The following is a 24,938-nucleotide window of genomic DNA, read 5'->3' on the forward strand; positions in this document are numbered from 1 at the left end:
GCTCTAGAGCCCATGCTCCACAACAAGAGAAGCCACTGCAGTGAGAAGCCCGCACACTGCAACAAAGAGTAGCCCCCGCTTGCGGCAACTAGAGAAAGCCCGCGCACAGCAATGAAGACCCAACGCAGCCATCAATCAATCACTCATACAGTAAAATTGACCTTGGGGATTCTGTGAGTTTTAACCCATGTGTGTATTCATGTAACCACCACCACACTAAGGATACATGACTGTCCCATCACCCTACAGAACTCCCTTGTGCCATCCCTTCATAGTCACACCTTCACACACAAATATGACCAATTGATATTTTACAAAGGTGTATCTATCCCTTTGCCAATACTACACTGTCTTGATTATCGTAGCTTTATAGTAATTCTTAAAATCCATGTTAGTCCTCCAATTTTATTCCTCCTTTCAAAATTATTTTGACAGTTGTAGTTCCTTTGTTCTTTCACATACATTTTATTCTTTATTTTTAATTTTTTTCAATTAAAGAAAATGTTTTTGGCTGCCCTGCTCGGCTTGCAGTATCTTAGTTCCCCAATCAAGGATTGAACCTGGGCCCTCAGCAGTGAAAGAGCAGAACCCTAACCACTGGACCGCCAGGGAATGTCCTCCACATACATTTTAGAATCAATTATTCTGTATTTACAAAAAAATTCCTACTGGGATTTTGATTGGAATTGCATTAAATCTAAAGATCAATTAGGAGACAATTGATGTCTTAACTACATTGAATCTGTCAACCCATGAACACTATATTCATTTATTTAGGTCTTCTTTTATTTCTTTCATCAGCTTCTTGTAGTTTTCAACATCCACAGATCCTGTACATGTTTTGTTAGATTTTTTGAGGAGCTGTTGTAAAATAGTATTGCATGTGTGTTTTTAAATTTTGGTTTTGATTGTCCATTGCTAGTGTAAAGAAATAAGCCTGATTTTTGTGTGCTGAACTTATATTCTACAATGTTGCTAAATTTACTTATTAGCTCTAATATGTTTTAAATTTATTTATTTATGGCTGCGTTGGGTCTTTGTTGCTGCATGCGAGCTTTCTCTAGTTGTGGCGAGCGGGGGCTACTCTTCATTGCGGTGCGCAGGTTTCTCACTGCGGTGGCTTCTCTTGTTGCGGAGCACGGGCTCTAGGTGCGCGGGCTTCAGTAGTTGTGGCCCATGGGCTCAGTAGTTGTGGCATGTGGGCTCTAGAGCGCAGGCTCGGTAGTTGTGGTGCATGGGCTTAGTTGCTTCTCAGCATGTAGGATCTTCCCGGACCAGGGCTCGAACCCGTGTCCCCTGAATTGGCAGGTGGATTCTTAACCACTGTGTCACCAGGGAAGTCCTAGCTCTAATATTTTAAAATTAAATTCCATGGGATTTTCTATGCAGATAATCATGTCACCTGAGAATTGGGATGGTTTTAGTTCTTCCTTCCCAAACTGTAAGCCATTTATATCCTTTTCCTGCTTTACTGAACTGGCTAGGACTTACAATACAATGTTAAATAACAAGCGGGAGAATGGACATTCTTGCCTCATTCCCTATCTTAGGGAGAAAGCATTGAGTATCTAACGAGATGCCCTGGTAGACAACACTGCACACATGTTGTCACAATTCGTTGCTGGAGGAATGAATTGTGTGACTCCACTGGGAAAGGACTCTTAGAAGCTTCTGCTGCTTTCCTCTGGACGTCACCCTATGCATTTTCCCTTTGCTGATTTTGCTTAGTACCCTTAAGTTGTAACAAATCTTAGCGATGAGCACACCTATATGCTGAATTCTATGGATCCTCTTTGCGAATAATAAACCTGGGGTGGTCTTGGGGGCTCCCAACACAATTGCATATACGTTATAGATCATTAAGTATTTTTGGTTAATTTTTATCAGTTTGTAACATCTCATTATCCCTGGTAATTTTCTTTGTTCTGTGGTTTACTTTGCCAGATATTAATAGAGTCACTTGAACCTTCTTCTTATTTTTAATTAATTAATTAATTTATTGTTGGCTGCGTTGGGTCTTTGTTGCTGCGTGCGGGCTTTCTCTAGTTGCACCGAGTGGGGGCTACTCTTCGTTGCGGTGTGCAGGCCTCTGATTGCGGTGGCTTCTCTTGTTGCAGAGCATGGGCTCTGGGGTCACCGGCTTCAGTAGTTGTGGCTCACGGGCTCTAGGCGTGCAGGCTCAATAGTTGTGGCGCACAGGCTTAGTTGCTCTGCGGCATGTGGGATCTTCCTGGGCCAGGGCTCGAACCCGTGTCCCCTGCATTGGCAGGAGGATTCTTAACCATTGTGCCACCAGGGAAGCCCTCTTCTTCTTATTTTTAATCTCTATAACTCTTTCACTTCTGGTTTTCTGAAGGAAAAATTATATATGTTTTGTATAAAAATTATAGATGTTTTAGTATTTTCCCACAGGTCTGTTTGTTTTTTTCGATCTCTTTTTTTCTGGGTTGTTCAGATTGACTAATTTCTATTGATCTATCTTCAAGTTCACTATTTTCTCATCCCCATTCTGCTACTGAATCCATGCAGTGAGATTTTTATTTGGTTATCCTATTTTTCACTTCTAAAATTTCCATTTGTTTCTTGAAATATTCCCTCTCTCTCTCTCTCTTTGCCAAGACTTCCTGTCTTTACGTTTATTTCAGAAGTGTTCATGACTCATTTGCTTAAGTATTTTTTTTTAACAATAGCTGCTTGAAAGACATTGTCAGATAATCCTGGCATCTTAGTCTTTTCTGCATTGGTGTCTATTGATTGTCTTTCCCATGTGAGCTCAGATTTTCCTGTTTTTTCATATTTTGAGCAATTTTTTCACTTAAAAATTTTAATACAATTTTAAAGGTTATTTTCCATTTACAGTTATTACAAAATATTGGTCATATTCCCTGTGCTATACAATACATTCCTTTTTTTGTGTGTGTGTGGTACGCGGGCCTCTCACTGTTGTGGCCTCGCCCGTTGCAGAGCACAGGCTCCCGACACGCAGGCTCAGCGGCCATGGCTCACGGGCCCAGCTGCTCCGCGGCATGTGGGATCTTCCTGGACCGGGGCACGAACCTGTGTCCCCTGCATTGGCAGGAGGACTCTCAACCACTGCGCCACCAGGGAAGCCCCTACAATACATTCTTGAGACTATCTTGCACCCTATAGTTTGTACCTCCCACCCCTCCACCCTTATATTGCCCCCTCCCCCCACTGGTAACCACTAGTTGGTTCTCTGTATCTGTGATTCTGCTCTTTTGTTGTATTCACTAGTTCGTTGCAATTTTTAGATTCCACATATGAGCAATATCATACAGTATTTTTCTGTCTGACTTATTTCACTTAGCATGATGCCCTCCAAGTCCGTCCATGTTGCTGCATTCTTTTTTATGGCTAAGCAGTATTCCACTGTATATATGGATCACATCTTCTTTATCCATTCATCTACTGGGGGACACTTTGGTTGCTTCCATGTCTTGGCAATGGCACACAATGCTGCTATGAACACTGGTGTGCATGTATATTTTCCAAATAGTGTTTTTGTTTCTTTTGGATATATACCCAGGAGTGGAATTGCTGGGTCATACAGTAGTTCTATTTTTAGTGTTTTGAGTATTCTGCGTATCTTTTTTAACATCTTTATTGGGGTATAATTGCTTTACAATGGTGTTAGTTTCTGCTTTATAACAAAATGAATCAGTTATACATATACATATGTTCCCATATCTCTTTCCTCTTGCATCTCCCTCCCTCCCACCCTCCCACCCTCCGTATCCGACCCCTCCAGGCAGTCACAAAGCACTGAGCTGATCTCCCTGTGCTATGCAGCTGCTTCCCACTAGCTATCTACCTTACATTTGGTAGTGTATATATGTCCATGCCTCTCTCTCGCTTTGTCACAGCTCACCCTTCCCCCTCCCCATATCCTCAAGTCCGTTCTCTAGTAGGTCTGTGTCTTTATTCCTGTCTTACCCCTAGGTTCTTCATGACATTTTTTCCCTTAAATTCCATATATATGTGTTAGCATACGGTATTTGTCTTTCTCTTTCTGACTTACTTCACTCTGTATGACAGACTCTAGGTCTCTCCACCTCATTACAAATAGATCAATTTCGTTTCTTTTTATGGCTGAGTAATATTCCATCGTATATATGTGCCACATCTTCTTTATCCATTCATCCAATGATGGGCACTTAGGTTGCTTCCATCTCTGCGCTATTGTAAATAGAGCTGCAATGAACGTTTTGGTACATGACTCTTTTTGAATTATGGTTTTCTCAGGGTATATGCCCAGTAGTGGGATTGCTGGGTCATATGGTAGTTCTATTTGTAGTTTTTTAACAAACCTCCATACTGTTCTCCATAGTGGCTGTACCAATTCACATTCCCACCAGCAGTGCAAGAGTGTTGCCTTTTCTCCACACCCTCTTCAGCATTTATTGTTTCTAGATTTTTTGATGATGGCCATTCTGACCGGTGTGAGATGATATCTCATTGTAGTTTTGATTTGCATTTCTCTAATGATTTGTGATGTTGAGCATTCTTTCATGTGTTTGTTGGCAATCTGTATATCTTCTTTGGAGAAATATCTATTTAGGTCTTCTGCCCAGTTTTGGATTGGGTTGTTTGTTTTTTTGATATTGAGCTGCAGTAGCTGCTTGTAAATTTTGGAGATTAATCCTTTGTCAGTTGCTTCATCTGCAAATATTTTCTCCCATTCTGAGGGTTGTCTTTTGGTCTTGTTTATGGTTTCCTTTGCTGTGCAAAAGCTTTGAAGTTTCATTAGGCCCCATTTGTTTATTTTTGTTTTTATTTCCATTTCTCTAGGAGGTGGGTCAAAAAGGATCTTGCTGTGATTTATGTCATAGAGTGTTCTGCCTATGTTTTCCTCTAAGAGTTAGATAGTTTCTGGCCTTATATTTAGGTCTTTAATCCATTTTGAGCTTATTTTTGTGTGTGGTGTTAGGGAGTGATCTAATCTCATACTTTTAAATGTACCTGTCCAGTTTTCCCAGCACCACTTATTGAAGAGGCTGTCCTTTCTCCACTGTACATTCCTGCCTCCTTTATCAAAGATAAGGGGACCATATGTGTGTGGGTTTATCTCTGGGCTTTCTATCCTGTTCCATTGATCTATCTTTCTGTTTTTGTGCCAGTACCATACTTTCTTGATTACTGTAGCTTTGTAGTATAGTCTGAAGTCAGGGAGCCTGATTTCTCCAGCTCCGTTTTCGTTCTCAAGATTGCTTTGGCTATTCGGGGTCTTTTGTGTTTCCATACAAATTGTGAAATTTTTTGTTCTAGTTCTGTGAAAAATGCCAGTGGTAGTTTGATAGGGATTGCATTGAATCTGTAGATTGCTTTGGGTGGTAGAGTCATTTTCACAATGTCGATTCTTCCAATCCAAGAACATGGTATATCTCTCCATCTATTTGTATCGTCTTTAATTTCTTTCACAGTGTCTTATAATTTTCTGCATACAGGTCTTTTGTCTCCTTAGGTAGGTTTATTCCTAGATATTTTATTCTTTTTGTTGCAATGGTAAATGGGAGTGTTTTCTTGATTTCACTTTCAGATTTTTCATCATTAGTGTATAGGAATGCCAGAGATTTCTGTGCATTAATTTTGTATCCTGCAACTTTACCAAATTCATTGATTAGCTCTAGTAGTTTTCTGGTAGCATGTTTAGGATTCTCTATGTATAGTATCATGTCATCTGCAAACAGTGACAGCTTTACTTCTTCTTTTCCAATTTGGATTCCTTTTATTTCCTTTTCTTCTCTGATTGCTGTGGCTAAAACTTCCAAAACTATGTTGAATAAGAGTGGTGAGAGTGGGCAACCTTGTCTTGTTCCTGATCTTAGTGGAAATGCTTTCCGTTTTTCACCATTGAGGATGATGTTGGCTGTGGGTTTGTCATATATGGCTTTTATTATGTTGAGGAAAGTTCCCTCTATGCCTACTTTCTGCAGGGTTTTCATCATAAGTGGGTGTTGAATTTTGTCAAAAGCTTTCTCTGCATCTACTGAGATGATCATATGGTTTTTCTCCTTCAATTTGTTAATATGGTGAATCACGTTGTTTGATTTGCGTATATTGAAGAATCCTTGCATTCCTGGAATAAACCCCACTTGATCATGGTGTAGGATCCTTTAAATGTGCTGTTGGATTCTGTTTCCTGGTATTTTGTTGAGGATTTTTGCATCTCTGTTCATCAGTGATATTGGCCTGTAGTTTTCTTTCTTTGTGACATCCTTGTCTGGTTTTGGTATCAAGGTGATGGTGGCCTTGTAGAATGAATTTGGGAGTGTTCCTCCCTCTGCTATATTTTGGAAGAGTTTGAGAAGGATAGGTGTTAGTTCTTCTCTAAATGTTTGATAGAATTCGCCTGTGAAGCCATCTGGTCCTGGGCTTTTGTTTGTTGGAAGATTTTTAATCACAGTTTCAATTTCAGTGCTTGTGGTTGGTCTGTTCACATTTTCTATTTCTTCCTGATTCAGTCTTGGCAGGTTGTGCATTTCTAAGAATTTGTCCATTTCTTCCAGGTTGTCCATTTTATTGGCATAGAGTTGCTTGTAGTAATCTCTCATGATCTTTTGTATTTCTGCAGTGTCAGTTGTCACTTCTCCTTTTTCATTGCTAATTCTATTGATTTGAGTCTTCTCCCTTTTTTCCTGATGAGTCTGGCTAATGGTTTATCTATTTTGTTTATCTTCTCAAAGAACCAGCTTTTAGTTTTATTGATCTTTGCTATCATTTCCTTCATTTCTTTTTCATTTATTTCTGATCTGATTTTTATGATTTCTTTCCTTCTGCTAACTTTGGGGTTTTCTTTGTTCTTCTTTCTCTAATTGCTTTATGTGCAAGGTTAGGTTATTTATTCGAGATGTTTCCTGTTTCTTAAGGTGGGCTTGTATTGCTATAAACTTCCCTCTTAGAATTGCTTTTGCTGCATCCCATAGGTTTTGGGTTGTCATGTCTCCATTGTCATTTGTTTCTAGGTTTTTTTAAATTTCCTCTTTGATTTCTTCAGTGATCACTTCGTTATTAAGTAGTGTATTGTTTAGCCTCCATGTGTTTGTATTCTTTACAGATCTTTTCCTGTAATTGATATCTAGTCTCATGGCGTTGTGGTCGGAAAAGATACTTGATACAATTTCAATTTTCTTAAATTTACCAAGACTTGATTTGTGACCCAAGATATGATCTATCCTGGAGAATGTTCCATGAGCACTTGAGAAAAATGTGTATTCTGTTGTTTATGGATGGAGTGTCCTATAAATATCAATTAAGTCCATCTTGTTTAATGTATCACTTAAAGCTTGTTTCCTTATTTATTTTCATTCTGGATGATCTGTCCATTGGTGAAAGTGGGGTGGTAAAGTCCCCTGCTGTGAATGTGTTACTGTCGATTTTCCCTTTTACAGCTGTTAGTATTTGCCTTATGTATTGAGGTGCTCCTATGTTGGGTGCATAAATATTTACAATTGTTATATCTTCTTCTTGGATCGATCCCTTGATCATTATGTAGTATCCTTCTTTGTCTCTTCTAATAGTCCTTATTTTAAAGTCTATTTTGTCTGATATGAGAATTGCTACGCCAGCTTTCTTTTTGTTTCCATTTGCATGGAATATCTTTTCCCATCCCCTTACTTTCAGTCTGTATGTGTCTCTAGGTCTGAAGTGGGTCTCTTGTTGACAGCATATATATGGGTCTTGTTTTTGTATCCATTCAGCCAATCTGTGTCTTTTGGTGGGAGCATTTAGTCCATTTACATTTAAGGTAATTATTGATATGTATGTTCCTATTCCCATTTTCTTAATTGTTTTGGGTTCGTTATTGTAGGTCTTTTCCTTCTCTTGTGTTTCTTGCCTAGAGAAGTCCCTTTAGCATTTGTTGGAAAGCTGGTTTGGTGGTGCTGAACTCTCTCAACTTTTGCTTGTCTGTAAAGGTTTTAATTTCTCCATCAAATCTGAATGAGATCGTTGCTGGGTAGAGTAATCTTGGTTGCATGTTTTTCTCCTTCATCACTTTAAATATGTCCTGCCAGTCCCTTCTGGCTTGCAGATTTTCTGCTGAGAGATCAGCTGTTAAACCTTATGGGGATTCCCTTGTGTGTTATTTGTTGTTTTTCCCTTGCTGCTTTTAATATGCTTTCTTTTTATTTAATTTTTGACAGTTTGATTAATATGTGTCTTGGCGTATTTCTCCTTGGATTTATCCTGTATGGGACTCTCTGTGCTTCCTGGACTTGATTAACTATTTCCTTTCCCATATTAGGGAAGTTTTCAACTATAATCTCTTCAAATATTTTCTGAGTCCCTTTCTTTTTCTCTTCTTCTTTGGTACCCCTATAATTCGAATGTTGGTGTGTTTAATGTTGTCCCAGAGGTCTCTGAGACTGTCCTCAGTTCTTTTCATTCTTTTTTCTTTATTCTGCTCTGCAGTAGTTATTTCCACTATTTTATCTTCCAGGTCACTTATCGATTCTTCTGCCTCAGTTATTCTGCTATTGATCCCACCTAGAGTATTTTTCATTTCATTTATTGTGTTGTTCATCTTTGTTTGTTTCATCTTTAGTTCTTCTAGGTCCTTGTTAAATGTTTGTTGCATTTCCTCTATTCTATTTCCAAGAGTTTGGATCATCTTTACTATCATTATTCTGAATTCTTTTTCAGGTAGGCTGCCTATTTCCTCTTCATTTGTTAGGTCTGGTGGGTTTTTATCTTGCTCCTTCACCTGTGGTGTGTTTTTCTGTCTTCTCATTTTGCTTATCTGACTGTGTTTAGGGTCTCCTTTTTGCAGGCTGCAGGTTTGTAGTTCCCGTTGTTTTTGGTGTCTGTCCCCAGTGGCTAAGGTTGGTTCAGTGGATTGTGTAGGCTTCCTGGTGGAGGGGACTAGTGCCTGTGTTCTGGTGGATGAGGATGGATCTTGTCTCTCTGGTGGGCAGGTCCACGTCTGGTGGTGTGTTTTGGGGTGTCTGTGGACTTATGATGATTTTAGGCAGCCTCTCTGCTAATGGGTGGGGTTGTGTTCCTGTCTTGCTAGTTGTTTGGCATGTACAGCACTGTAGCTTGCTGGTCGTTGAGTGGAGCTGGGTGCTGGCATTGAGTTGGAGATCTCTGGGAGACTTTCGCCGTTTGATATTATGTGGAGTTGGGAGGTCTCTTGTTGGCCAGTGTCCGGAAGTTGGCTCTCCCACCTCAGAGGCACAGCACTGACTCCTGGCTGTAGAACCAAGAGGCATTCATCCACACGGCTCAGAATAAAAGGGAGAAAAAGTAGAGATAAAGAATTAGGAGAAGCAGGAAGAAAGAAAGAAAGAAAGAAGAAAAGAAGGAAAGAAAGAGAGGAAGGAGGGAGGGAGGGAGGGAGGGACGGTGGGAGGGAGGAAGGAAGGAAGGAAGGAGGGAAGGAAAGAAAAAAGAAAGAAAGAAAGAAAGAAAGAAAATAAAGTAAAAAATAATAAAGTTATTAAATTAGAAAATAATTATTAAGAAAAAAATGAAAAAAAAACGGACGGATAGAACCTTAGGACAAATGGTGGAAGCAAAGCTATACAGACAAAATCTCACACAGAAGCATACACATACACAGTGACAAAAAGAGGAAAAGGGGAAAAAATCATAAATCTTGCTCTCATAGTCCACCTCCTCCATTTGCGATGATTCGTTTTCTATTCATGTATTCCACAGATTCAGGGTACATCAAGTTGATTGTGGAGCTTTAATCCGCTGCTTCTGAGGCTGCTGGGAGAGATTTCCCTTTCTCTTCTTTGTTACCACAGCTCCCGGGGCTCAGCTTTGGATTCGGCCCCGCCTCTGCGTGTAGGTCGCCGGAGGGCATCTGTTTTTTGCTCAGACATGACGGGGTTAAAGGAGCCGCTGATTCGGGGGCTCTAGCTCACTCAGGCCGGGAGGAGGGAGGGGCGCGGAGTGCGGGGCCAGCCTGCGGCGGCAGAGGCCAGTGTAACGTTGCACCAGCCTGAGGCCTGCTGTGCGTTCTCCCGGGGAAGTTGTCCCTGGATCCCGGGAACCCGGCAGTGACCGGCTGCACCGGCTCCCCGGAAGGGAGGTGTGGAGAGTGACCTGTGCTCGCACACAGGCTTCTTGGCGGCGGCAGCAGCAGCCTTAGCGTCTCCCACCCGTCTCTGGGGTCCGCGCTTTTAGCCGCGGCTCGCGCCCGTCTCTGGAGCTCCTTTGAGCAGCGCTCTTAATCCCCTCTCCTCGTGCACCAGGAAACAGAGGCGAGAAAACGTCTCTTGCCTCTTCGGCAGCTCCAGACCTTTTCCCGGACTCCCTCCCGGCTAGCCGTGGTGCACTAACCCCTCAGGCTGTGTTCACGCCGCCAACCCCAGTCCTCTCCCTGCACTCAGACCAAAGCCCTAGCCTCAGCTCGCAACCCCACCCGCCCTGGTGGGTGAGCAGACAAGCCTCTCGGGCTGGTGAGTGCCGGTTGGCACCGATCCTCTGTGCGGGAATCTCCCCGCTTTGCCCTCCGCACCCCTGTGGCTGCGCTCTCCTCCCCGGCTCTGAAGCTTTCCCCCTCCGCCACCTGCAGTCTCCGCCCGCGAAGGGGCGTCCTAGTGTGTGGAAACCTTTCCTCCTTCACAGATCCCTCCCACTGGTGCAGGTCCCATCCCTATTCTTTTGTCTCTGTTTTTTCTTTTGCCCTACCCTGGTACGTGGGGAGTTTCTTACCTTTTGGAAGGTCTGAGGTCTTCTGCGAGCATTCAGTAGGTGTTCTGTACGAGTTGTTCCACGTGTAGATGTATTTCTGGTGTATCTGTGGGGAGCAAGGTGATCTCCGCGTCTTAGTCTTCTGCCATCTTCCCTGAGTAATTTTGAATCATATGCTGGACGTTTTGAATATTAGGTTCTGAGGCCTGGGCTTATGCAAATCCTATGGAGTATATTGTCATTTCGGTTTTAGCAGGCATTCTACTCATTTCACAGGCAACTACCACAGCCCTTGTCATAGTGGGGGCTGGGATAATGGAAAACGGGCCACAAAGGGGAGAGGGGAAGTTGAAAGTTGGGAGGGGCTTGGGGGCGTTACTTGAGGTATCTGAACCCTGGAGGGACCGGAAGTGCAGACGAGTACAGATCCGGGAGTTCTCTGTGGGGTCCCGTGGAGGGGCGGGGAAACCAGCCCACGCAGCACGTGCGAGACGCAGTGCGCATGCTCAGGGCTGCACGCCTTCCCGTCGGCCCTTGTGCGGCGTGTGCAACGTCGTCTGGGTGCGGAGCTGCGCGCATCGCGTCTTAGCCTCTCCGTTCTTTCTGCCTGGCTGAGACTCACCAGGTAGGTCCACAGATCTGTCCTGCTTGGAGTTTAAGTGTGCGTGTGTGTGAGGGGGAGCCAGCGGGCTTCGGGCGGGTCAGGCGGTGCGATCTATGGCCTCTGAGGAGGAAAGCCCTCGAGGTCGTTGTCCTTCTCACCACAGGTGTCATGGCCACCATAACTCTCGTCCTGGTGGCTGGAAAGGGAGGGCGGTGGGCGGTGGGCGGTGGAGGTTAGGGAGGTCAGATGAAGGTAGAGCGAGTCATGGCGGGGTTATTTGCAGTATCTGGGTCCTGGAGGCCCTGGAACTGCAGACAGAGCACAGAATCCGGAGTCAGCAGTGGGGCCCGGGGCATGGGGGCGGGGCGGGAGGTAAAGGAAAGGCCTAGACACTAGACCAATGTGGGGTTGTAACGGCATCCTGAGATTTGTAGTGCCCCGAACAGGGTGCCAAGGAAGGAGAGTGCCTCATAGGAGTCTTTACTGCAGCCGCTCAACTCTGCAAATGCAAAAATAGCCGTAGGCAATATGCGAACGAGTGAGTGTGGCTTTGTGTTCCAAAAGAATTTAATTAGGGTGGGGGCAAGGGCTTGGTAAACAAGAGTGTGACGAAAGCAATAGTCCCTGAAGTTTTAAATTTCCAGTAGTATTTTACTAAATGTCTCCATAATGGTGTATGAAGTTGTGAATCCAAAACTCATCAGAAATGTGTTCTTGTCTTTTACTATGTTTTTGTTTTTTTTTTTTTTTTGCTGTACGTGGGCCTCTCACTGCCGTGGTGTCTCCCTCTGCGGAGCACAGGCCCCGGCCATGGCTCACGGGCCCAGCCGCTCCACGGCAGGTGGGATCCTCCCAGACCGGGCCACGAACCCGCGTCCCTTGCATCAGCAGGCGGACCCTCAACCACTGCGCCACCAGGGAAGCCCTACCATGTGTTTTAAGGTGATTTTTCTGTCAGCTTGGCCATGACATAAACAATTGCTTTTGCAAGTTGCCAGATTTGGTGTGATTGGAAAGCACACACATTTAAATTACCTTGAGACTTATTTTGAAAACGTGTTCAATATTACAAAAATAGTATACATCATCATTTGGCCACAGAAGTGTTCAAATATAATTATTCTCTTAAGTGCATTTTCCAAATGACAATGTTCTGTTTTCAGTGGGAAATATGAGTCGGAGAATAAAGTCAACATACAGACCTAAAGAAAGACGTGATGATCAAGGCTATCCCAGGGCAGTTGGGCCTGTGTTTGTAAGTGTTTTAACATTTGATGATTTTTACTAGTAGAAATTAATTTGTGTGCAAATGTTGTTGAACTAATATAGATACAGTGATAAAGGTCTTCCATGTGATAAGGAACATTGATCCAGGAGGATTACACTCTGGTGTTGCCTGGATGAATGCTGTTACGTTCCTGGGGAATTTGACTGATGACTTCCTTCTCATGCTTATTAACAGATTGCACACAGCCATCCTGACATAGATTAAAATAGCTTCCAAAGTCCTTGTGGGTAACAGTTTTCTTGGAGTAGCCTCTCTGTGGGAAGAGGAACTTTGTTAAAAATAAGTATGCTGGGAGCTCGAGGCTTTTTAGGGCATGAGCCACCTCGTCTCCTAGCATGGACTTGTAATACAACTTTCTCTGCTCCAAAAAAAAAAAGTGTACTGAATAGTATTTGAAAAATGTCTTTAGATTTATTTATGATCAAATGTATCTTTGTATTTTGTATATTTATACTGTTGACGTGTATTAGTAACAAAACTTTTCATTTGCACACACACACACCCATAGTTCCAGCAGCCCGGTGATAAGCAACCTCAACAAGAGAAGCCACTAACTAAAAGTCAGGACATTATACTTGGTCAAGAGAAAAAGGCTGAAGGAGCATCTTCACTTCAAGGTGAAGGGAAAGGGAAGAAGAATGCTTGTTGGGTGTGTGTGTGTGTGTGTGTGTATGTGGTGTCTCATGCATTATGATATACCGGTCAGAGAAGGAAAGAAAACAATAGAAAGGGATCTCAAACATGGCCTGAAAATTGGCTGGAGAAGTGAAGAGAGTATAAGTTGCAGCTTAGGGCAATCCCTCACTATAATAAATTTTCCCCAATTTATGAATGAGAAAATTGAGGCTAAAGGATTGGGCTTATCAAAGAGCACTTGGCTTTCGAATACAAAATCTGTATTTCACTCCAGAGTTTGTGTCTTCCTACCATGAGTGTTGCTGTAAAAAAGGTGAATGATTTTGCTCAAAACTCAAATGTCTGTACTGTAATGTAGCTCGGTATTGCCCCAGTTCAATGTAGTAGGATAGAGGCTCCAGAAATGAGTCGTGCATGATGGCCATTGTTTCTGTAATTGATATTTTTACATGGTAAGTTTGATAAAAGCTGGATAGTTCAGGAGACTGTCATACAAGTAGCTGGTTTAGTATGATTTTTTATAAGTGTTTTTTTTTTTTTTTTTTTGCGGTACACGGGCCTCTCACTGTTGTGGCCTCTCCTGTTGTGGAGCACAGGCTCCGGACGCGCAGGCTCAGCGGCCATGGCTCACGGGCCCAGCCGCTCCACGGCATGTGGGATCTTCCCGGACCGGGGCACGAACCCGCGTACCCTGCATCGGGAGGCGGACCCTCAACCACTGTGCCACTAGGGAAGCCCTACTATGTGGTTTAAAGTGATTTTTCTGTCAGCGTGGCCATGACATAAACAATTGCTTTTGCAAGTTGCCAGATTTGGTGTGATTGGAAATCACGCACAATTAAATTACCTTGAGAATTATTTTGAAACTGTGTTTAATATTACAAAAATAGTATACATCATTATTTGGCCACGGAAGTGTTCAAATATATTTATCCTCTTAAGTGCATTTTCCAAATGACAGTGTTCTGTTTTCAGTGGGATATATGTGTCGGAGAATAAGGTCAACATACAGACCTAAAGAAAGAGGTGATGATCAAGGCTATCCCAGGGCAGTTGGGCCTGTGTTTGTAAGTGTTTTAACATTTGATGATTTTTATTAGTAGAAATTAATTTGTGTGCAAATGTTGTTGAACTAATATAGATACAGTGATAAAGGTCTTCCATGTGATAAGGAACATTGATCCAGGAGGATTACACTCTGGTGTTGCCTGGATGAATGCTGTTACGTTCCTGGGGAATTTGACTGATGACTTCCTTCTCATGCTTATTAACAGATTGCACACAGCCATCCTGACATAGATTAAAATAGCTTCCAAAGTCCTTGTGGGTAACAGTTTTCTTGGAGTAGCCTCTCTGTGGGAAGAGTAACTTTGTTAAGAATAAGTATGCTGGGAGCTCGAGGCTTTTTAGGGCATGAGCCACCTCGTCTCCTAGCATGGACTTGTAATACAACTTTCTCTGCTCCAAAAAAAAAAAAAGTGTACTGAATAGTATTTGAAACATGTCTTTAGATTTATTTATGATCAAATGTATCTTTGTATTTTGTATATTTATATTGTTGATGTGTATTAGTAACGAAACTCTTCATTTGCACACACACACCCATAGTTCCAGCAGCCTGGTGATAAGCAACCTCAACAAGAGAAGCCACTAACTAAAAGTCAGGACATTATACTTGGTCAAGAGAAAAAGGATGAAGGAGCATCTTCAGTTCAAGGTGAAGGGAAGGGGAAGAAGAATGCCTGTTGGGGGTGTGTGTGTGTGTGTGTGTGTATGTGGTGTCTCATGCATTATGATATACCGGTCAGAGAAAGAAAGAAAACAATAGAAAGGGATCTCAAACATGGCCTGAAAATTGGCTGGAGAAGTGAAGAGAGTATAATTTGCAGCTTAGGGCAATCCCTCGCTATAATAAATTTTCCCCAATTTATGAATGAGAAAATTGAGGCTAAAGGATTGGGCTTATCAAAGAGCACTTGGCTTTTCAATACAAAATCTGTATTTCACTCCAGAGTCTAGGTCTTCCTACCATGAATGTTGCTGTAAAAAAGGTGAATGATTTTGCTCAAAACTCAAATGTCTGTACTGTAATGTAGCTCAGTATTGCCCCAGTTCAATGTAGTAGGATAGAGGCTCCAGAAATGAATCATGCATGATGGCCATTGTTTCTGTAATTGATATTTTTACATGGTAAGTTTGATAAAAGCTGGATAGTTCAGGATACTGGCATACAGGCAACTGGTTTAGTATGACTTTTTATAAGTCTTTTTTTTTTTTTTTTTTTTTTTTTTTTTTTTGCGGTACACGGGCCTCTCACTGTTGTGGCCTCTCCTGTTGTGGAGCACAGGCTCCGGACGCGCAGGCTCAGCGGCCATGGCTCACGGGCCCAGCCGCTCCGCGGCATGTGGGATCTTCTCGGACTGGGGCACAAATCCGTGTCCCCTGCATCAGCAGGTGGACTCTCAGCCACTGCGCCACCAGGGAAGCCCTAAAGTGGTTTTTAAAAGGTGGTTAAATCCTTCTATGGTTAGGAAAATCAAAAGATTAATTATTCTAAGACTAACATGAGACAGACATTATTTCTCCTGGATATATATAGTATTTTGAAGCAAAACATTTACATAACTTAGGCTACTATTAAAGGTTTGTAGAATATGACTGGCAACAATGCCCTTTCATTTCTTTCTACCCCATTTTCTTTATTCTCATTGTATATTTGACTGTTATTCATAAATAATTTTACTGTTATTTTGGTTATTTTATTTTTTTTCTTTGGTACGCGGGCCTCTTACCTCCATGGCCTCACCCGCTGCGGAGCACAGGCTCCGGACGCGCAGGCCCAGCGGCCATGGCTCACGGGCCCAGCTGCTCCGCAGCACGTGGGATCCTCCCGGACCGGGGCACGAACCCGCATCCCCTGCATCGGCAGGCGGACCCTCAACCACTGCGCCACTAGGGAAGCCCTACTATGTGTTTTAAGGTGATTTTTCTGTCAGCTTGGCCATGACATAACAATTGCTTTTGCAAGTTGCCAGATTTGGTGTGATTGGAAAGCACACACATTTAAATTACCTTGAGACTTATTTTGAAAATGTGTTCAGTATTACAAAAATAGTATACATCATCATTTGGCCACGGAAGTGTTCAAATATATTTATCCTCTTAAGTGCATTTTCCAAATGACAATGTTCTGTTTTCAGTGGGAAATATGAGTCGGAGAATAAAGTCAACATACAGACCTAAAGAAAGACGTGATGATCAAAGATATCCCAGGGCAGTTTGGCCTGTGTTTGTAAGTGTTTTAACATTTGATGATTTTTATTAGTAGAAATTAATTTGTGTGCAAATGTTGTTGAACTAATATAGATACAGTGATAAAGGTCTTCCATGTGATAAGGAACATTGATCCAGGAGGATTACACTCTGGTGTTGCCTGGATGAATGCTGTTACGTTCCTGGGGAATTTGACTGATGACTTCCTTCTCATGCTTATTAACAGATTGCACACAGCCATCCTGACATAGATTAAAATAGCTTCCAAAGTCCTTGTGGGTAACAGTTTTCTTGGAGTAGCCTCTCTGTGGGAAGAGGAACTTTGTTAAGAATAAGTATGCTGGGAGCTCGAGGCTTTTTAGGGCATGAGCCACCTCGTCTCCTAGCATGGACTTGTAATACAACTTTCTCTGCTCCAAAAAAAAAAGTGTACTGAATAGTATTTGAAAAATGTCTTTAGATTTATTTATGATCAAATGTATCTTTGTATTTTGTATATTTATATTGTTGACACGTATTAGTAACAAAACTTTTCATTTGCACACACACACCCATAGTTCCAGCAGCCTGGTGATAAGAAACCTCAACAAGAGAAGCCACTAACTAAAAGTCAGGACATTATACTTGGTCAAGAGGAAAAGGATGAAGGAGCATCTTCAGTTCAAGGTGAAGGGAAGGGGAAGAAGAATGCCTGTTGGGTGTGTGTGTGTGTGTGTGTGTGTGTGTGTGTGGTGTCTCATGCATTATGATATACCGGTCAGAGAAAGAAAGAAAACAATAGAAAGGGATCTCAAACATGGCCTGAAAATTGGCTGGAGAAGTGAAGAGAGTATAATTTGCAGCTTAGGGCAATCCCTCGCTATAATAAATTTTCCCCAATTTATGAATGAGAAAATTGAGGCTAAAGGATTGGGCTTATCAAAGAGCACTTGGCTTTTCAATACAAAATCTGTATTTCACTCCAGAGTTTGTGTCTTCCTACCATGAATGTTGCTGTAAAAAAGGTGAATGATTTTGCTCAAAACTCAAATGTCTGTACTGTAATGTAGCTCAGTATTGCCCCAGTTCAATGTAGTAGGATAGAGGCTCCAGAAATGAGTCATGCATGATGGCCATTGTTTCTGTAATTGATATTTTTACATGGTAAGTTTGATAAAAGCTGGATAGTTCAGGATACTGTCATACAGGTAGCTGGTTTAGTATGATTGTTTTAAAGTGGTTTTTAAAAGGTGGTTAAATCCTTCTATGCTTAGGAAAATCAAAAGATTAATTATTCTAAGATTAACATGAGACAGACATTATTTCCCCGGATATACATAGTATTTTGAAGCAAAACATTTACATAACTCAGGCCACGGTTAAAGGTTTGTAGAATATGACTGGCAACAATGCCCTTTCATTTCTTTCTACCCCATTTCCTTTATTCTCATTGTATATTTGACTGTTATTCTTAAATAATTTTACTGTTTGTTTTTTTTTTTTTTTTTTTTTTTTTGCTTTACGCAGGCCTCTCACTGTTATGGCCTCTCTTGTTCGGAGCACAGGCTCCGGACGCGCAGGCCCAGTGGCCATGGCTCCTGGGCTCAGCCGCTCCGCAGCATGTGGGATCTTCCCAGACCGGGGCACGAACCCATGTCCCCTGCATTGGCAGGCGGACTCCCAACCACTGTGCCACCAGGAAACCCCTATTTTGGTTATTTTTTAAATTTAAAAGTTAAATAATTTTACTTTGTTCTACATGGGATTTATTTATGGAAAGTTACATATAGGACCTTTGGACCTAAATATAGCTTTTGTTTATTTTAACGAAGTAAGTTTCTGGCTACCCCAGTAGAGCGTGGCTGTCACAACTATAAGATTTGTCATGGGCCTGCAAATGCACTGAGCTAACTCTTCAGAAGATTACCTTTTAATTGTAATTGAAATCCTATACGTGGTATAGACTTCAGGCTTTGTAAATAGCTGATGCTCACTGCTTTTAGTACACTTTAGCAAAATACAGAAATTATACGTTTATTATGGTTTATTCTTAGACCATTTAAAATAAAGGTTTCATAATACAGGAAAACAAATATGTAAAGTCCATTTCTAGTTTCTGCTAATGATGCAAAAATAACCCCTTACTGAACTGTACACTTAAAAATGGTTAAGATGGTAAGTTTTATGTTACGTGCTTTTTAAAAAAATTTTTTTGTTCTTTTGGCCATGTGGCTTGTGGGATCTTAGTTCTCTGACCAGGGATTGAACCTGGGCTCTCAGCAGTGAAAGCACAGAGTCCTAACTACTGGACCACCAGGGAATTCGCTGTTATGTGTTTTTAAACCACAATTAAAAATAAGATCACTCTTGTCTTCCTGAAGTACAATGTAGTTGTCATGTATTCTCTTTAATTTTTACTTTATATTTCTAAAAACATAAAATTTACAGAAAATTTGCAAGAATAGTACAATTAACTCATAAACTTTTCACCTAGATTCACCGATTGTTAATAGTTTTTACCACATTGGTTTCATATCCTCTTCCCTTCCCCTCTGTATGTATACACACACACATACACACTTAACTGATATGTTTGCTCTTATTACTACTGAGTCATTTAGATAAAGGTTCAACTATCATGACCCTTTACCCTAAGTACATTAGTGTATGTATAGCCTGAGAACAAAGAAAAAGTAATTCTCTTGGCTCTAATCACTGTACAATTATCAGAATCAGGAAATTTGACAATGAGAATATGCAATCATTAAATACACAGTGTATATTCAAATTTCCCCAGTTGTCCCAATAACTTCCTTTATAGAATTTTTTTTTATCCAGAGTTCAGTCCAGGATCATGCATTGCATTTAGTTGTCATGTCTGTTTAGTTTTCTGGCATTCATGACACTTGACATTTTTGAAGAGGACATACCAGTTGGTTTGCAAAATGTTAATCAGTTTGAGGTATTTTTTAAGACTTTTTTCCCCACTCAACATTTATCGTTGTCTGCTCATGCCATGTAATATGCTAAGTACTAATAGGAGACATGGTTTCAACCTTGAGCTCACAATTTAGTCGGAGAGACCCAAACGAATCACTGATAAGTACAGTCACAGGTACAATATGGATAAGTACAAAGGGAGCACCTAATTTGTCTGAGGGCAGTCTTGGGAAAGGAAGAGGGTAATAAAACCCTGTTTCTTGTAACAGACTCCTGAAATAATGCTCTTGGGATTCTCATGCATCACATTTATTACCACACTAGCCTAAGGCTTTTACTTCATAACACTGAAGGAGTGAATATTATCATTCCCTTATTTATATCTTAAGTTTTACTTCTTAAATTGATAAACTTTTTATTTGCAAGGTCCTGCCCTGGAAGCTAATCAGCAGGAACTGGCTCAGCCAAAGACTGGGTGTGGGTGTGGAGATGGTTCTGATGTCAAGAGGAAGAGACTGCCAAATCCAGAGCCCATTAAAGAGCCAGAAGCAGGTATGTTATCTATTATGCATGCAAATTATAGGGTGTCTGTTTTCCACAATATTATATTTTTAATAATATAAAGATAACATTACTGTTGGTTTAATAGCAGAGTTCACATATAAAGCTGATTTGAAATGTAGTTCAGACCTTAACTATCAGGTATAGAAACAAATTGGGTCAAAGCCATATTGAATTATAAAATGAAAGCATTTTCTTACTTTTAAGTATAAGCCCTTTAACCAACAGTTAATAATTTTCAGATGCTTTTATAGAGATCTGCATTTAACAAACGTGTAATGCATTTGTAACACACATCAGTTTGTATGAAATATGCTGAAGCGCTGAAGTAGGTTCTAGTACCAGCTCCAACATAATTTGTGTGACTCTGGGCAAATCCCTTAATTTCTAAACCCATCTTTGCTCTTATAAAAATAGTGACTTCAAATCAGATATTTAAAAATTATTTTCAATTCTCATTTTTACTTACTCTGGTTCTGTTGCATAGAATACAAAGATAAGCTGCTTTATGTGATTTTGTTTATCATAAATCATCAAATCCTGACCTGAGTCAAATTACATTTGAATTGAGGTTTCATCACTACTAAGAAAATGAACTAACACTTTGCTTGATATTTGTTATTCTGTTGGAGTTCTGAATGCCTGTCCTCGGATTCTGTTGAATTCTGAATTATCTGGCTTTTAAAGAACAATTGCATTTTATTTTTTCTTCCAGTTTTATTGATGTATAATTGACAAAAATGTGAACAATTGAGCTTTATTTTATTTTTTTGCGATACGCGGGCCTCTCACTGTTGTGGCCTTTCCCGTTGCGGAGCACAGGCTCTGGACGTGCAGGCTCAGCAGCCATGGCTCACGGGCCCAGCCGCTCCGCGGCATGTGGGATTTTCCCGGACCGGGACACGAACCCGTGTCCCCTGCATCGGCAGGCAGACTCTCAACCACTGCGCCACCAAGGAAGCCCAACAATTGCATTTTAAATCCTTCCCGGAATGAAGCCTCAGATGACTGAATAATAAAATATCAAGAGACAGTCTAGTCTCTGGTCTCTGTGGGTGATCAAGTAGAGAGTGCATGTAGTCAGTGATGGTCAAGGTGACTGTTAGTAAGATACCTGTGCTGAGCACGCTCCCTGTCCCCACTGTCAGTCTTAATGAGCTACTGTTCCTAATAAAATGTGGATAGTATGATATAATCACCTCTAACCATGTCAAATGTGTGAAAATTTTGCTCCTTGAGGCATCAAATTGTTAAGATTGAATTTCAAAGACCGTAACTGAAGTACTTCCTGAGTAATCAATTTAAGTGTGTTTTACATGTGTGTTTTCCAAATTACTGACCATTAATCACACAGCTTCTGAATTTAAAGGAAGCACTTGATGTTTAGAGAAGAAATTACCCTGCATTAGTCTTCTAAATATTTTCACTTTACATTCCTGGTCCATTCCAGACTCTTTACGTTAAAAGATAGTTTTCAGGCTACTTTCAGGAACCTACTGAACATGGCTAAAATGTACTCATAGGAAGATCATAGCCTTAAATACATAGGCTGTTAAAAAAGATAATAAAATTACATGAGCATCCAATATAAGAAAATAATAACAAGGCAACAAAATAAATCTAAGGGGAAGAGGAAGGGGATTCTTAATAAAAGACAGGTATGAATCATTAGGAAAAGGAAAAATAATACAACTAATAAATCAATGAGATTGCTCTTTTAGAAAATATTTGTGAATAGAAGATCCACTAGTTTAAATAATCTTGCAGAAAACAGACAAAAGGCTAAGTGTACACAATAAGGATTATGAAAAAGACACTAACAGATATTGACTATATTATCTTTCTGTCTATCTAGATATTTGGCTCTCTAGGTTTTTTTCCTTTCTCTCCACCCCACTTCTGTCCTTTTTTTTCTTCCGGACTGTGAGACATGGTACTATTTTCCTTCACAATGTGATGTTACTTTTGATGGTAATGACTTAAAACTAGTGTAACCATATAATTTATTATACAAACTGGAATGCTTTTAGGTGTGTAGAGAGTCACTACTCATAGGAGTATGGATGAAAACAGGGACAAATGGTTAACCTACTACTATGTAAGGGCTAAACTGGCTCATAGAAAGTTTTGTACTTTTCCACAGTAGAGCCAAAACAAATGCAATACTAGCCTTTCTGTTTTCCATTTAAGCAATTCTAAGTGTGACATTACTGTTTTAGATATCCTATATTAAGAATTTTTTTTCAAGTCAAAACATTTAAATGAACTTTTTAAAAGTTTCTTTTGTTTCTTAGGTTTTTTATTTGTTGTTTGGTTGGATTTTTACTAAAAGTATAAAAAAATGTTGCTTTCTACTTAAAACTACTTCTGAATGGAAGCATTGGGCTTAATCAGTTCTGAACTTGAACAGTCTCTTTGTTTCTCTGTACCACTAGAAAGAGTGATGTGTTTAGCAAATATTGTTGAAGTGCCTGAAAGTCTACCTTCAAAGTCTCTACAGAAGTTTAACTGTATATAAGCCAAGGGTCACCCTTAGGGTTCTGGTTTTAGTCCATTTTATAAAACTAAGACTGTAGTGTCCTCTGTATCCCTTTAGCGTCATCTGAATAAAGTTCTAACTAATATTCCCAAATGTTATGTTATCTTACAGGTGAAGGGCAACCACAGGTTTAAATGAAGACAAACTGTAACCATGCAGGCTGTTCTTGTGTTGGAAATGTGACTGTAAAATTCTCTCAGTAAAGTTTTGCAGTTTTGTCCAAAGAAGTCTTGCATGTCTTCTGTTAAATTTATTCCTAGGTATTTGATGCTATTGAAAATTGTACCTTTTTTTGGAAACTTTATATTTTGTTTGATCTGGTATATAGAGACCTAATTTTTATGTGTTGTTTTTTCTACCCAGCAACCTTGCTAAAATATGCTTAAGTCCTAAAGTTTATCTTTAGATCCTTTTCAGTGTTCAAAATACATAATCATATCATCTTTGAATAATAATGTTTTGTTCCTGCCATTTTAAACATTACAGCTTTTATTTCCTTTTCTCATTTTAAAGTAGATAGTAGATAGTGGATATCCTTGTTTTTCCCTGATGAGAAATGGAAAATTTTCAATATTTCACCATGGTGTTTACTGTGCTTTTCTTTTGGTAGATACACTTTATCAAAGTCATTCTATTTTATTATTAATTTGCTTAGAGTATTCATGTTGATTACATGTTGAATTTCACCAAACACTTAAAGTGCATTTATTGAGATGATCATAAGATTTTCCCCTCTATTAATATGTTAATGGGTTGAATTAAATGGATAAGTTTCTATGTTTAAGCCAACTTTATATTCCTAAAATAAACAGTTTGGTCATGAGTAATCTATGTCCTAATAATTTGTTTAGGATTATGTGTGTCCCCATGAGTGACACTAGCCTATACTTTTATTTCATGTACTCTCTTTGACTTTGGTATCAAGGTTATGCTAGCTTCATACAATGAGCTGGGATGTAAAACCTCTTCTATTCTCTAGAGCTTCAAGGCTGTGAGTAATGTGGGGCCAGGCTTTCCTGTGATCAGCTGTTTCTGAATTGCCTTTCTCTTTGAAGATTGGACTTTACTTAAAAGGTAGAGACAGAAGGGGCAGCTCCAGGTTGCCATCCCTTCAAACTTTGTGAGGTGCCCATCTTCCCTGCAAGATACCTCTAATGATGCTGTCACTCTGAAAGCTACCTGCTCCTGTTTCTATGCTGATACCAATCTCCTGTACACAGAAAGTTAAAAGTCACGGCTCTTTTAACTTGCCTAGATGATTTTGATCTGTCCTGTATGGTCACGAATGGCTGACCAACCCTGGAGCTGTGTACAGTTACGACCATAGCTTCATCTATTGAGTTCTATAGATCTATAGATCTATAGTTCTATAGTTCTATAGATCTATAAATCAATCTATAGTTGATTTACTATAAAAACTCACATTTATAGAGTATGTACTGTTAGCCATTTTTGTGTGCTAGATTCTGTACATGTATGACCTCATCAGATCCTCACAAAGAAAGTCAGAGTTTTCACAAAATTGAGAATCTCTGACCCCAGTAAAAAGCAGATTGGGGGTTCGAGTTCGAAGTTCAAAACCCTTGCTCTTTTCTCAGAGTAAAAGCTCCTGAAGTGTTGAGTACAGAACTGATGCTGTATATGATGATTTCAGTTATAATGTGATGTTTTTATAAGATTTAATTTAAATTTTAAAAATATATAAAATTGTTTGACTTAAAAGGCTTTGTTCTTCTCTTGAAGGAAGGGTTTCCCAATATGTGAAACACAGACCACATACTGCAGATGAAGCGTTGCCCCAGATGGTATTCCAGACGAAATCATTGATATTAAAAACAAACATTTAAAAATAATAACATGCTTATCTTATAGTGCTACAGAAAAATATAACTAGAACACTAAACCTTTTGGGGACAGTTTGTGGAGAGACAGAGAAAAAAACTTATGCCACAGGCCTCATGGCAAAATGCCACAACATCCCCTGCAAACACCCCTATCCTTCCAAGTTATTCAGAGGTGGGGAGGGAGCAGCCACAAATCTCTATTTCCTCTGCAAAATCCTCCACTGGCCTGATAGTCACAGATCACACTCAGAAGCCCCCAACTGCCTGATTCCAGCCTTATACCCCTATTACTGTATACAATGAGAGCAAGCTACATCTCTGAGCTCCCATTTTTATTTTAACACTCCAAAAAAAGGTTCTGAAGAAAAGACCTTGCTCAGAATCCATCCTGCTTAAGGAATAATAAATGCAATTATTTCTCCCTCTTAATACAGGTTTAAAGATATTTCCTCACCCAAAAGGACTGAAAATCTATGGTTCAAATAAAAAGACTAAACGTAGGGTATCCCCGTTTGCTACAAAGTATGTGAGAAGTCCCTAGGCTGTAGAGTTGGATGAAAGGATTAGAATGTAGGTAGAAGAGGGAAAGGGAGCAGGGAAATTGGCTGAGGC

At 40.3% G+C, this 24,938-nt stretch overlaps 1 long non-coding RNA gene across 2 annotated transcripts; it reads left to right on the forward strand.

Moving 5' to 3' along the window:
• The first annotated feature begins 11,155 nt into the window (after positions 1–11,155).
• LOC307180828 lies at positions 11,156–24,317 on the forward strand. 2 transcript variants are annotated; one of them, XR_013825790.1, is made up of 9 exons: positions 11,156–11,287; positions 12,430–12,521; positions 13,063–13,171; positions 14,166–14,257; positions 14,799–14,907; positions 16,391–16,482; positions 17,021–17,129; positions 19,809–19,934; positions 22,594–24,317. It is a non-coding gene; the product is annotated as an uncharacterized lncRNA (long non-coding RNA). The 2 variants fall into 2 exon arrangements; XR_013825791.1 differs by lacking the exon at positions 11,156–11,287 and adding an exon at positions 12,089–12,208.
• Positions 24,318–24,938: the final 621 nt, after the last annotated feature.

This window comes from Stenella coeruleoalba, assembly GCF_951394435.1.
Source record: "Stenella coeruleoalba genome assembly, chromosome: X".
Lineage (NCBI taxonomy): Eukaryota > Metazoa > Chordata > Mammalia > Artiodactyla > Delphinidae > Stenella > Stenella coeruleoalba.